General features: G+C 48.3%; 1 protein-coding gene and 1 long non-coding RNA gene across 2 annotated transcripts in view; both read right to left on the reverse strand.

Moving 5' to 3' along the window:
• LOC114012045 (CUB and sushi domain-containing protein 1-like) overlaps positions 1-136 on the reverse strand; it is an 81,099-nt gene extending 80,963 nt beyond the window's left edge. The window contains exon 1 of the mRNA XM_055799370.1: positions 51-136. The gene's annotated coding sequence lies outside the window, so the exon portion shown is untranslated. The remainder of the gene's footprint in view (positions 1-50) is intronic.
• On the reverse strand, positions 126-10,022 carry LOC129784069 (uncharacterized). The gene is made up of 3 exons (XR_008746426.1): positions 7,602-10,022; positions 3,142-3,395; positions 126-199 (listed from the first exon to the last, which is right to left on the reverse strand). It is a non-coding gene; the product is annotated as an uncharacterized LOC129784069 (long non-coding RNA).
• Positions 10,023-12,613: the final 2,591 nt, after the last annotated feature.

Below are 12,613 nucleotides of genomic sequence, written 5' to 3' on the forward strand. Positions count from 1 at the left end.
CCTCAAGCGTAGTTTTTGGAGATGATGGAGGAATGGAGGTGCCTTCTCACCCAGCCAGAGTCCTTGAGCAGCTCCCCGGTTTTGAGCGTGGTGTCCTCTGAGCAGCAGCCACCTCGAACTCTGAAGGCAGTGCCCCATCTCTTTGTGGATTTGCCACTCTTTGAAGGTGCTAGGTCGAGGCTGCCTGTGTTAGTCTGCCCTGGTGAAAGAGAAGGAGAACATGAACTTCTGGCCCTGCTTGATCCGCAGCTCTGCCATAATGAATGTCTCTGCAAAACCTTTTGGTCTCCTCTGTCCACCTGTCCGTGGCATATGGGAGTGTAAAATGGCAAAGGATGCCAGGGGCAGGTCGTGTATTTCATCCCGAATACAATTCAGATGGGCTTTGCTGCGCAGGAGCCAAGTGGTCCAGCTAGTGCCTGGGAGAGAGATGGGAGGAGTGGGAAAGGTGGAACGTGTGTCCCCAGCCACGTGACTGACAAAGGGCTGACTCCCCAGAAACAGCAATAAAAGCCGCTACTCATACTTAATTGAAAACATTAATTTTGTCTTGGCTGTCCTGTTCGCGCACCATATAATTCGTGCGCTGCTGCACAATTTAGGAAGGAATGTGCTCTGTGAGGCACTCTGGGTAATCTCATGTAAATTGCTATGCAAATTAGCTCTAGAAAGGCTGCCCAATAATTTATAATGCCAGGTGGAACATGTTAACCAATTGACTTGCGTTCGTCATCAGCGTTGTCTGTGTTTTGTTGGAAAACAAGGCAGATTTCCCAATTAGAAGCGAAGTGTGGGGTGGCTGGGTGAATATGGGCTCGGAGGCGCCGGCGGACTGGGGCAGACCCTGGCGCTCACGTCTGAGGCTCTTGCAAAGCTGGATTTTCCTTCAGCCTTCGTGCAGATGTGTGCATGGTTCATTAAAGTTTATCTCCTTCAATTAAGTGATTGTATGAGGAGGCTCTTCCGTCACATCTGGCACATCACATCAGGCACAAGTCTGTGGAGCTGCTCCTACACAAAAAGGAGTGTGTGTTGCTACACATGAGTGTAGCACTGAGCCTGAATTAATAAGTTGTGTGGGGAGGGAGGACCTGTTTGCCTAAGCCAAGGGCTGGGCTAATGCAGCTATGTGGCTTCTGGAGCAGAGCTGGCTCAGGCAGGGGACACTGCGCTTAACCCTGTACCTGCAGTTGTTGCAGGCTGCCAGTAATGAGCTGCAGATGTGTGATCGTCATTTCAAATGAACTTCCACGCCAGGGAGGCCCAGAAGCTGTACATGAGACTTTCAGACCTGGGGACCTGCTGTGGCCCTCCTGCATACATCCAGCAGGACATCTGTCGTCTTTCTGTCCCTCTTTTTTGCTGCCCAGGCTTTCTAATTGCTTTGCAAGTTCATTTGGACCTGGGGGATACCTCGTGCAATAGAACTGTCACCTTGATTAATGAATTGGATGCTGCTGTCATACAAATCATCATTTCCCCCCTGCTCAGAGGTACTCGGTGAGCAGCCAGCTGCTCAGCGGTTCTGGTCCAGCCCGTGCTGTATGAACAAGTGGATGGATTTGCTCACTGGTGTGATCTCGTCAGGAGCTGTATTTTCCATGCATGGGTGCAGACAGCTGGTGGAGCCCAAAGATTCTTAATAGGGCAAAAGACAGTTTATTTGCACACCTGGCTGTCACATCTGTACAAAATGCCCTGGCAGTCTCCTTTCATCTCTGAAGCACTTAATAAATCTATAGTAACAGGATTAAGTTGAAAATTTTAGATGTAGTCTTGACAGATACGAATTAATCAAGGCAAACCAGGCCAGGATTTTGGGGCTGGATCCTCCTGTATCCAGAATTGCTATCTTTTTATCCAAAATATGGAAAGAAAAATGGGAAATGGAGGATCTTTAAGAGTTATTGTTTTGGTGGGGGATATTCATTAGTTTTGTGTTTGTTTGATTCCCTGCAGTGCCCTGTGTGGGGAACATCACCACCCAGAATGGTACGGTTTACTCTCCTGGCTTCCCCAACCAGTACCCCCAATTCCCAGGACTGCGCTTGGCTTCTCACAGTGCTGGTGGGCTATGGAATCCACCTTCACCCTGCTGCAGACAGAGCCCTACAACGATTTCATCACTGTTTGGTGGGTACAGCAAAGGTGTGAGGAATGACTGGAGTTGCTGCTAAGGCTCCATTTCAGAAAGATGCTCTTGCTGATAAATAGAGCACCTGTTGCTGTGGTGTGTGGGTAGTGCTATGTTTGAGAGTAGGAGCATCCTCTGGAGACACCGGGATGAGGATTTGGAATTTTTTAACTCTGGGTGCTTGATAGAGCCTTTAGATTAAGGATCATGTGCTCCATGCGGTTAGCAAAACGGACAAGGTGACTGTCTCCAAACACTGCTGATGTAACGTTCCTGAGAAATGCAGGCAGGGAGTGCAAGGTCAGTGAAGGGAATGATCCCTGGCTGACTAGGCTGCTCATGCCAAGCAATGGAAGTGTCATCCTTTGGGTCTAGAGGGCAGTCTGGACGGGAATCCTTAGCCTCCATGGTACATTTGCCTCAATGGTGTGCAGCTCACAAGGAGTGGTCCCACCTTGGGCCGTATGGCAGCATCTGTCAGACCTTGCAGATCTTTCTTGCCATTGATTTCTGTGGTCATCAGCAATTAAAAATGAAGCAGCCCATCAGACCTCCGCAGCGCCTGGGCTTGGCAAGACTGGTTTGGCACCATGAGCAGGGGCTGAGCGGCTGGGGGGGTGCAGACTGGTGTCCCAGCTGCGGCAGGAGGGTGTTGGGCAGCAGAGCCTCGCTTGTCCTCCTGGGTGCCTTCATCAGCCTCTCCCTGCATTTCCAAAACGCTCTGCTGAATGGAATAAGGAGCCACCTCTTGGGAAGCTTAGGGGGCTTTGCAGAGGGCACTTTATGAATGGTAAATGGGGTCTTTATCTCAAGCTGAATTTAGTTGAGATGAATCTTGTTCGGACTGGCGTAATAAGAGTTGCCTTTCACTTCTGATTTCTCTGATAGACATCTTTATGGGGCTCGTTGTGGTTTGGTTTTTTTTTCCCTTTTGCACTTTATGGCTACCTGCCTGTGGATAGAGGCTGAATGAAGAAAAAGCCATTGATAAAATCATCTACACTTACCAATGTCCTCTTTTGGTTTTTCTTTTGCCATCGGAGATGCACAGCCCTACCATCCAAGCTGCTCTCCCAGGCTGCAGAGGCAGCGCTGGAATGGCATTAGGCACCAGCCCTGGCTGTGACCCTCAGCTGCCTTTTAAATAGCAGCAACTGGGAGCTCTGACCTCTGATGTAAAGTGGGTGCAGCTCTGCTGCGGTTTATGAAGTGGCACTGATTGCTTCACCCCAGGAGTCTTGCAGGCTGGGATCTTCTTTTCCTATTTGGAGAAGGAAAGAGAAATGATGTATTGTCAACTTCATTCAACCAAGGGAGCACACATAGCTGCCCTGGCTAAAGAGCTTGTAGCACTCAGTATCTGACTTGCAAAATATCTCTATGTCTGTTGTGCCAACAGGGAGTGAAACTCCTTGGGAAAGCTGGCTGTAACTCTTCAAGTTCTGAGGTTAAAAATGAAGTTGGTGTTTTTAATGGTCTACCAAGTGAGCACTGCACTGCCAGAAGAGGTTATCCTGGTTAGGCTGGAGTGGGGAGGGGGGGTGGGGGGTCCAGGACAGCTACCAAGAGAGCTGATGAGACTGGAATACAGATGTAGAAAAGGGAGGACAAGGAAGGAAGAGCATGCAGGAGTTCCTGTGCGTGCAGTATAGGAGGTTGGTTGTTGCTGGGATTAAGGACGTGTAATAATGCTCTTTCCTTGTATTTCTGACATGCGATTTTAGGGATGGTCCACAGCAAACAGCCCCACAGCTCGGTGTGTTCACTGGCAACTCTGCTAAGAAATCAGCCCAAAGCTCTTCCAATCAGGTCCTGATGAAATTCCACAGTGATGCAGCCAACGGAGGGATTTTTGCCATTTATTTCTACAGTCTGTGTTGTTTGCTGAGCAACACGAACTTTATACCCACCTGTGGGATGTGGCGGGGCATGGGCTAGCTGTGGCTTGTGAGGAAAAGATGTGAAAAAACATGCTTTTACCTGAAGTCTTCCACAAAGGGCCCAGTGCTAGACGTTTGAGATTGAAGGTCGCTTCAAGCACTGGCAAGCGGTCACACACCCCGTGCAGATGTGGAAAGCCATCTGTTACGTGGTGATTGTTCAAGCACAGATCAGGTCCCTGCAGGCGAATAGCCATGCCAGCCCTACACCTCTCTCAAGGTGATGCCTGCAAATATTGTCCTCTGTGGCAGATCCCATTACGGATACCTCCGCTTTGTCCACCTAAAAGTCCCCTTCCCCGCGGTGCTGGCTGGATGTGGTACTGCTTTTCCAGTGCTGTGCTAAACCAACTGGGCCATATTGGTGGCTAGTCTTAAATGGCAGCTGTGTTCCAGCTGAGGGGTGACTTCATTCCTCTAGGGAGGAAAAGGATTGCCATAAATCCTTGAATTACCTGGGGATTCTTTGGTGTGAGTGCAGCTCATGCTAAGAGCGATGTCAGGAATTATATTGAAATGAGACCTTGTGCTTTCTACCACGAAACAAGAGCCCAACTTTACATCGGATTAGCTAACAGGTTCCTACAGCGGTGCTGGGATTTGGGAAAATACAAATGGAGACCTCCTCTTGCTGGGGTAATTTGCTGGCAATAACGTTCAACAAAGCCTTGGTGTGAATTACAGGATGGATCTGTGCAGAATGCCTTAGCTTATGTTCAGTTCTGAAAGGCAAGTATTATACAATAGGCTGAATTTAAAGAATGTTTGCTAGGTTTTGGAGGGAATTGGTTTACTGCTGCAAAATACTGTGAGATTTATATTGCCAGACAATGGTGTGTATATAACAGTTATGCAAAAAATTATGGCTTAGGCAGTTTGGCTCAGAAATGAGCAGTGTGTAAACTTGCTGCATTTCAGCGAGTGCTTCCTTTTGTAATATGAATTAGATTGTATCATTGCTATGGTTAGAGCCCATCAGCATATGTTGCCATTCTCTAATCTTGATAGTGCTTTGTGCTGAAGTTTCTTTAGCTTATGTGGGTTATAAAGCCACTCACAGGCACGAGGGGTCTGGAGCTGGTGTTGGCAGGAGCTGGGACAGCCGTTCATTCCCTGTGAACCAGCTGGGCACTCTGGCAACTGCTTGGCCTTTCATTAGGGTCATTTACTGGCTCATTGCTTCCTTTATACGTGGGGCTTTAGCATAAAGCCTAACCCCAAAGATGGAAGCGATTGAGGTGGTTGCCTCCAGGGTGAGACATTTCCCTCTTTCCCAGGCTCTGGCTCTGCATGTCGTGCCTTGCATGCCACAAGAGGTGTGGGAAAAAGGGGGAAGTTTTCACACTGGGCTCAGGCAGTGCAGTCAGTTAAATCTTTGTCATCACCCTTTGGGGTGTAACTGCAGGAAAAGCGATTTCCTCAGGATTTTCAGCAACGTGTATTTTCATTTCTGTGTCTGCATGCTGGCAGATCTAGGATATAGGAGACATCCTTCCTCAGCTTTAAATTGTATTTTCCCATACAGAGATGATCAGCACTGTGTCAAGAGAACTGTTGCCCTTTTAAATGGCTGCAAAGAAACATTTCCTTAGGGTGGAGGAAGGGAAACAAAAGAATGATTCCCAGAGCTTAAAGATTCAATAGCATCCCTTGAAAAATGATGATGTTGCACCTATTATTAAATGGGTTAGTTCAGGTGCCAACAGGAGCTGATGTGTGAGTGTGATGGGAACGAGTTTTATGGCACAGTAACTCAAGGGGGTCCCAGTGTGGTTTCAAGGACAGGACTCTGTTTTGTCCTGGTGAGAACAAATGGATGTGCTGTTGAAAAGAGCTTTACCAGTGCTGTATCACCGCTATGCTGAAGCCATCTTAATCACAGCTCTGTATTGAAATATGGCCCATTAAGGAGAGGAGACTAATGCTGTGAATTCTGGGTTATCTTTCCACTTCAATAGGTGCTGTCAAGCACTTTTTAAGTAGCATTTAATATAAATTTTTGTTATGCTTTCCTTTCCTTCTTCCCCACTGTCAAACATCTGTTTTGAAAGATTGGAAATAAGTGTGTTCCCTCCTGGGATGGCTCTTTGCTATGCAGCAGGATTCTTCCCTGCTGCCTCCTGTCTCCCGCTCCCATCGCACACATGGGCTCTCCTGGCTCCTTTGCTCATCCATTCTCTGTGCTGCCAAGGTGGGTTGCAAGGAAGGGGCTGACTGTCCGAATTACAGAGCTGGCACTTTCCCCTGACCCCTCACCACCCCCACACACTCGCCCCCAGTTGAGTTCAGCTCACTGTAGTAGCCCATGGCTGGTTTTTCCTCCCCGTTGCACACATGGGGTGTGTAAGTCCACCCCTCACGTTAACAGCAGCCCCTGAATTCCCTCTAGCTTGCTCCCCAGACCTCCAAACATCACATTTTCCCATGCACCTCTTGGAAAGTATTGTCCTACCGTGGATTAGGGGGTAAGGAACCTGGGGCAAGACGATGGGGCATGTGCTTCTGTACATGCGTATTTAAGCATCACTAGAAGCCTCGTTAAGGTTGCTGCCAGGACTGCTAGCCTTTCCGCGGTGTGAAGAGTTCATCATTGTGGAGTTAGTAAGAATTAATATTCAGTGGCAGCTTGAGCTCCTGTATCTTAAATTAACAGGCTGATATAAATTTCAGAGGAAGTTATGCTTGTCCAGGGTCAGGTGCAGGGGGAGCAAAGATGCAGAGAAGTGCTGAGCAAATAGCAGTAAGTGTCTTCCATTAATATTCATTTAGTTCCCAGTACCATATTTTCAATTTAACAGTGTTCATAGCTCCTGTGTGTTTATTTTCATAAGCAGTGCAGTGCTCAAGCCTTATGCACCCACATGCTTGTCAGCAGCGCGTTTCTTTTGCCCACTGTTAGCTGATCTTGAATTTTTGGTGGCAAATGGGCTGTTTGCAATGTATTTGGTCAGGTGCGTGAGCCGTAAGGAATTATTTCAGCGCATCAACAGGATTTCTTTTTCCTGTTTAGCCACATAGTACTCCTGAAAAAAACACCTAATTCAGCAAAGAGTGCAAGGTCTGCCTGTTTTGCCTTCCGTGAGGCACTGACAGCAACCTTGCATAGGTTACGTTGTGAACTGCAAGCTACGTATAAGATTTGCAGTTGAAAACACTAGCACTCCTGCAATTATTTGCAGAAGAAATTAACGAATAATTCCAAGTTTAAAAAAAATAGTCAGTGAGTTTTGTGAGTTCTGTTTGAGGGCAGGTGGTAAGGATGAAATTCTCTGAATAATTGTTGTGATCTACTTGGTGCTGGAGCAGTCTGAGGCTCTGCCTGTCATGAGATGGACCTGATTCCACTGAGGTCACCAGCATCTTCTCCCGTACTGTCCCAAAAGGTGCTGGTAACATTGCCTGGCATCAGCACCCGTCATCCAGACGGACTGACACTGTCTGGGCACCTGCATCTCCACTGAGTGACAACAATGTGTTTCCTATTAGGTGTAAAAAAACTGGAAAAAGCTGCTTTGGGGGACCCATACCTGGATCCATCTCTGTAGGGTTTGGAGGGGGAAAGGGCTGGTTGCACTTTTGCCGATTCCTGCTACTTGTGGAGAGGGAGGATTTGCACTGATGTCCATGGTGCTTAGCACCGAGATGGCTGTGGCTGCTTTCACCCCCAGCCTAACTTCTGCTACTCTTCCTTTGCTCTTCCAGCCTACCAGCTCTTCAGACATCGGCCTCCGACCTTCGTTCCCAACGTAGAAATCATCACTGAGAACAAAGAATTTAACAAAGGTAGCCTCTCCCAGGCCTCCTAGCCCTCCATTCCCCCTCGCCAGCTGCTGGCAGTGCCCACAGGAAGACCCCCAGGTCCTGTCACCCCATATCTGGGGGTTCAGGAGACCTTTTCCCATGGGTGACCGCATGGGGAGCTGCACGGGACCTTGCTCAGCACCCGATATTCACAGGGAGTCAAACTGATCTGATTGTCCTGAGGCTCTTCCTCTCTGTTAGTACAGCAGAAGTGCTTTGGCTTTTGAGAGCCCCGAGCTTGTTCAGAAATATTCTGAAATCTTTGCCACAATAATAGTTTTCAGGCGTTTCAAACAAAGATTTGTGTGAAAGCTTAGAGGCCGTTATTCTTTTCTTTGAGAACTTTTCACCCATATTGACTGTGCTTTTTGTATTTTATTTTATTTTTTTTTGCTGTGGCGCATGGTTACATCCACATTTTAACTGCGTCTGCAGCCAGCAAAGTAGCTGTGATTTTTTTTTTTTATTTTTTTTAAAGCAGCTTTTCTCACTATCTGCTCTCTTTGAGGAAAGTCTCTACCTGAAATAGCTTGCACAAATCATAATAGTCTCAGCGGTGTGACAGCAGTTTAATCCAACTGAGACTCCAGCGTGCCTTTCTATGCCTTTTATTTCTGCATCTACGCCTTCTATTTCTGCATGGTCATGCCAGAGCTGGATGGCAGAGGCGCAGCCGAGAGGTCTCTGCTCCCCGTGGTACCCCCTTTCCAGGGCACGGCTCAGTCTGCATGAATTGATGCTTCTCTTGGATCAAGGTGTTTTCTGTTTCCGTCTGTAGGTGACATAGTGAGGTACAGATGCCTTCCTGGCTTTACCTTGATTGGAAATGAAATCCTGACCTGCAAACTGGGCACTCACCTGCAGTTCGAAGGACCTCCCCCGACATGTGAAGGTAAAGCTGGGGTGCCCAGGGTGGCAGCTGAAGCCCCCCTACTCACAGACTGCTGCAAAGCAGGGGGGGCTTGTAAGGGAGGGAGCAAGCTGGGTGGCACTGGAGGAGGTTTCCTTGCACATGTTGCATCTGTGGGGTTAACTCTCACATCTCCAGGGTCCCAATAGTGCAAAATCACCCATCAGGACCTGATGAGGAGGGTCAGGAGGCATCACCATGCAGGGAAAGGCTGTTCTCCCAACCCGCCTCGCAGGCTATGCCATGCACCGTGTGCACTGTGACTGGGCTCGAGCAACAACCTGCAAATAACAGTGAGATATTTGCTGCGTAACTCGTTGCCACAGGTCCCTAATAAATGATGGGGAAAGTTCCTGCGCCCCCTTTGCTGGCTCCAGGGATTTTGTGGGGTCTCTGCATTGTCTGGGGGGCAGGGGCGTTGCCTCACAGGAGGGACCTCTGGCTTATACCCCAAGCCCCCAGTTCTGGAAGGCATTTCAAGCTTGTGGAGCTGAGCAGAAGTCTGTGTCTGACTGGATCCCTGAAGTCATTATAACAGTCACCCAAACATCCTTATCCTGGGAAGGGGGAGGAATTCGGCACTGATGGTTTGCCAGTGACACAGGAACAGCCGAAGGAAGAGCAGGGCTGCAGCAAAGCAAGCTCCTCCAGCGAGGCAGTTCCGTGAGGAGCAGCTTCCCTATTAGTGCCACAGAATGTATTACATGGGAGACAAATGAAAGTCCCAAGCATGCTGCGTTGTACACCTTGCTGCTGTGCAGGAGGGATCCCAGAGATGTTTCCATGCTGCCATGTTCCCCTATTTATCCTCTGGATTCCTGCTGGTACTTTTGTTCACTCCAGCTGTGATTAAATAATCTCCTTCATTCCCTCCTATCTGAACATTTTTACCATATAATGGGATATTTTTCTATAGCTTTATTCTCTCTGAAATAGCATGAACTGAAGGAGAGAAAGGGAGGTCATTCAGTTATTTACTGATGGTTCTTAGCCTGGGGGTAAAGGGACTGCTTAAATTACATCTGGCTACCAATTAATAGAGGTCAAAAAATCACTGATGAGATTAAGGATTTGGAAAGAATACACTGTTCTTTCTGGATAGTTCTGGCTGTTTTCTATTAATATAAGTACAGCATTTGCACTGGGCTTTAGTGACATGAGTAAATAAAAATCTCTTTCTTTTTACACTTTTTGCTCACTTTGTGTGTTTGCCTCCTCTTCTGGGGTGTATTTGCTGGCATTTTCAACAGAATTTAATATTTCCACAAGCTGAATGGGGTGTATTGATTCCAGAAAGACTTCTGAAGTCCTAGTTAACAGCTCGGTGGGTGACCTGGGAGAAGCCTGTAGCTGCACACTTTGTTCTGATCCAGGCAATAAAGTTTCCAGGGATTCCCGGGGAGTGCTTTGTAACTTGAGAGTAGTTGCTCGGTTGCAGCACCGTTCGTTTCAGAAGAGATGTGAAACGATGCAAAGACAGTTGTGTTTGTTTGCATTGCTGCTTTTTGTCCCTTCCTTTCAATGTGGCGATTGCTGGGATTTGTGGAAATGCAGCACACTTCATTCAGAGCCTACATCAGGGTCTGGGGATTCTCCGCGAGCCCCAAGGGTCCAAGTGGATGTAAGCTGGGCTCTGTCTTGGCTTAGTGTGTCAGGACAGACCTTCTTGGCCATAGCACCTTGTGTTTTCTTCCTCTGCAGAATAGGAAAACTCATTTTTTTTATTGTCTGTTCTTCCCGTTCCCTGCAGTGTACTGTCCAATGAACGAGGTTTTGACAGACTCCACCGGTGTGATCCTCAGCCAGAGCTTCCTGGGAAGTTACCCTCCCTTCCAGACCTGTTCGTGGGTGGTGAAGGTGGAGCCTGGGTATAACATTTCCCTCACCATTGTGTACTTCCTGAGCGAGAAGCAGTATGACGAGTTTGAAATCTTTGATGGTAAGAAAGTCACCCTTTTGCCCGTGACCTGAGAGGAGGTTGTAGCGAGGTGGGGTCGGTCCCTTCTCCCAAGTAAGAAGCAATAGGACAAGAGGAGCAGCCTCGTCGTGCCAGGGGAGGCTTAGATCGGGTATTAGGAAAAATTTCTTCACCAAAAGTGTTGTCAGGCATTGGAAGGAGCTGCCCAGGGATGTGGTGGAGTCACCATCCCTGGAGGTGTTTAAAAGATGTGCAGGTGCTCAGGGACAGGGTTTAGTGGTGGACGTGGCAGTGCTGGGTTAATGGTTGGACTCGGTGATCTTAAAGGTCTTTTCCAACCTGAATGATTCTGTGATTCTATGACTTGCTTAGCAACTGAGGGGAAAAGGAAAAAGCAGCAGTTTGGATAGCTCTTAATCGCTGTTCCCAGAGTGCTCGGGGATGGCTTTCCACCACTGCACCTACAGCCTTCTCCTGGACTTGGAGAAAGCTCCTTCTAAGACTCACGGATTCTCTGCATAAGAAAATATCAATGGTTTGATATTTTATTTTATTTTTTTTGTTAGATGGAAAGTATTTTTCAGAGGGGAAGGAGTTAGAAAACTCCCAGGATAAACTGTAGCAGACATTGCTGGGAAGGGACAAGTTGGGAAGGTGGGAATTCTCATCCCTGAAGCCCACGCAGACCAGATTTTCTGCACCCCTGAGCTCTCATGACCTGATTGGGGATCTGTCGGTACTCATGGCGAAGCAGCCTTGTAGCTACACGCCGAACACAAACACGGCACTGATGCCTCTGTGGTTGCGCGTGGGGACTTGTGCGGGAGGCGTGCTGCCTGGAGCAAAATCCCGGTCTCACTGCCATCGGTTCCCCAGGAGCCAGGTGTCTGCGCAGGAGCTCGCGTTCACAAAACAGCCCTGAGCGTGAGCAGCCGTACCCAGACTCACAACGAAAGCTGCCGTGCTACCAGTTCCACAATATGCCCGCTCCTTCTGCGCGCCCTGGCACATAAGACCTGTGAGTAACTGCATGGCAGCCCTGACTTTTCCTCATTCCCTCCTTCTTTACAGGTCCCTCTGGCGAGAGTCTGTTGCTCCTGTCGCTGAGTGGGAGCTACTCTGCCCGTCACCAGCAGCAGGAACAAAGTCCATCTCTGTTGGTCCTCTGATCACACCTACAGCAGAAAAGGCTTCAAAATCTGCTACTCTGGTGAGTAGGCAGCAGGGGCGAGGTGCTCGGCCAAGGGCACAGCCGTTTCTTCAGCCAAAGATCACCATGAAATTGCTGCAGAGGGGCATAGGCCATCTGTGTCGGCAGAAGCTGCCAAAGCCTGGGAAGGCACAGAAAGTTGGGCTGGTTCTGCACTGGTGAGGCTGGGGGAGGCAGGTTCCTTTCCAGGAGAAACCTTGAAGCTCTGGCTGGTTTCTCAACCCCTCTTAAAAATCAGAACCAGAATATATAACCGTAGACCACATGGCTTGGGGTGAACGGAACCCATCCCATGAAGCTCACAGTAAAGATTGCAGTGTTAATTACTGTGTCCTTGCCACAAGGCCATTTGGAGATGTTTGAAGATGAACATCACTAAGAACATGTGTTTAGGAGCTGCTTGGTGCACAAGACACAACTTACACGTGACTGATGGTGTTACAGCATTTGCAATGAACTGGTTGAACCATCCTGTGCACCTGCTCCGGCATTGTGCCGCTGCTCCCACGGGATCCAGACCGGGGAGCCTGGGCTGCTTGATCAGCACAAAACTGCTGCTGGCTGCTGAATGTTTGCAGAGAATTCCTTAACATGAATCGCTGTGGTTTGGAACTTAGCAAATCTTAATTAATGGAAGTTATAAAACTGAGCTGAAAAGTTGCCAGTGTGTCATAAATAAATAATTACTTTACTCAGTAAA

This window comes from Falco peregrinus, chromosome 3 (assembly GCF_023634155.1).
Source record: "Falco peregrinus isolate bFalPer1 chromosome 3, bFalPer1.pri, whole genome shotgun sequence".
Taxonomy (NCBI): Eukaryota; Metazoa; Chordata; class Aves; order Falconiformes; family Falconidae; genus Falco; species Falco peregrinus.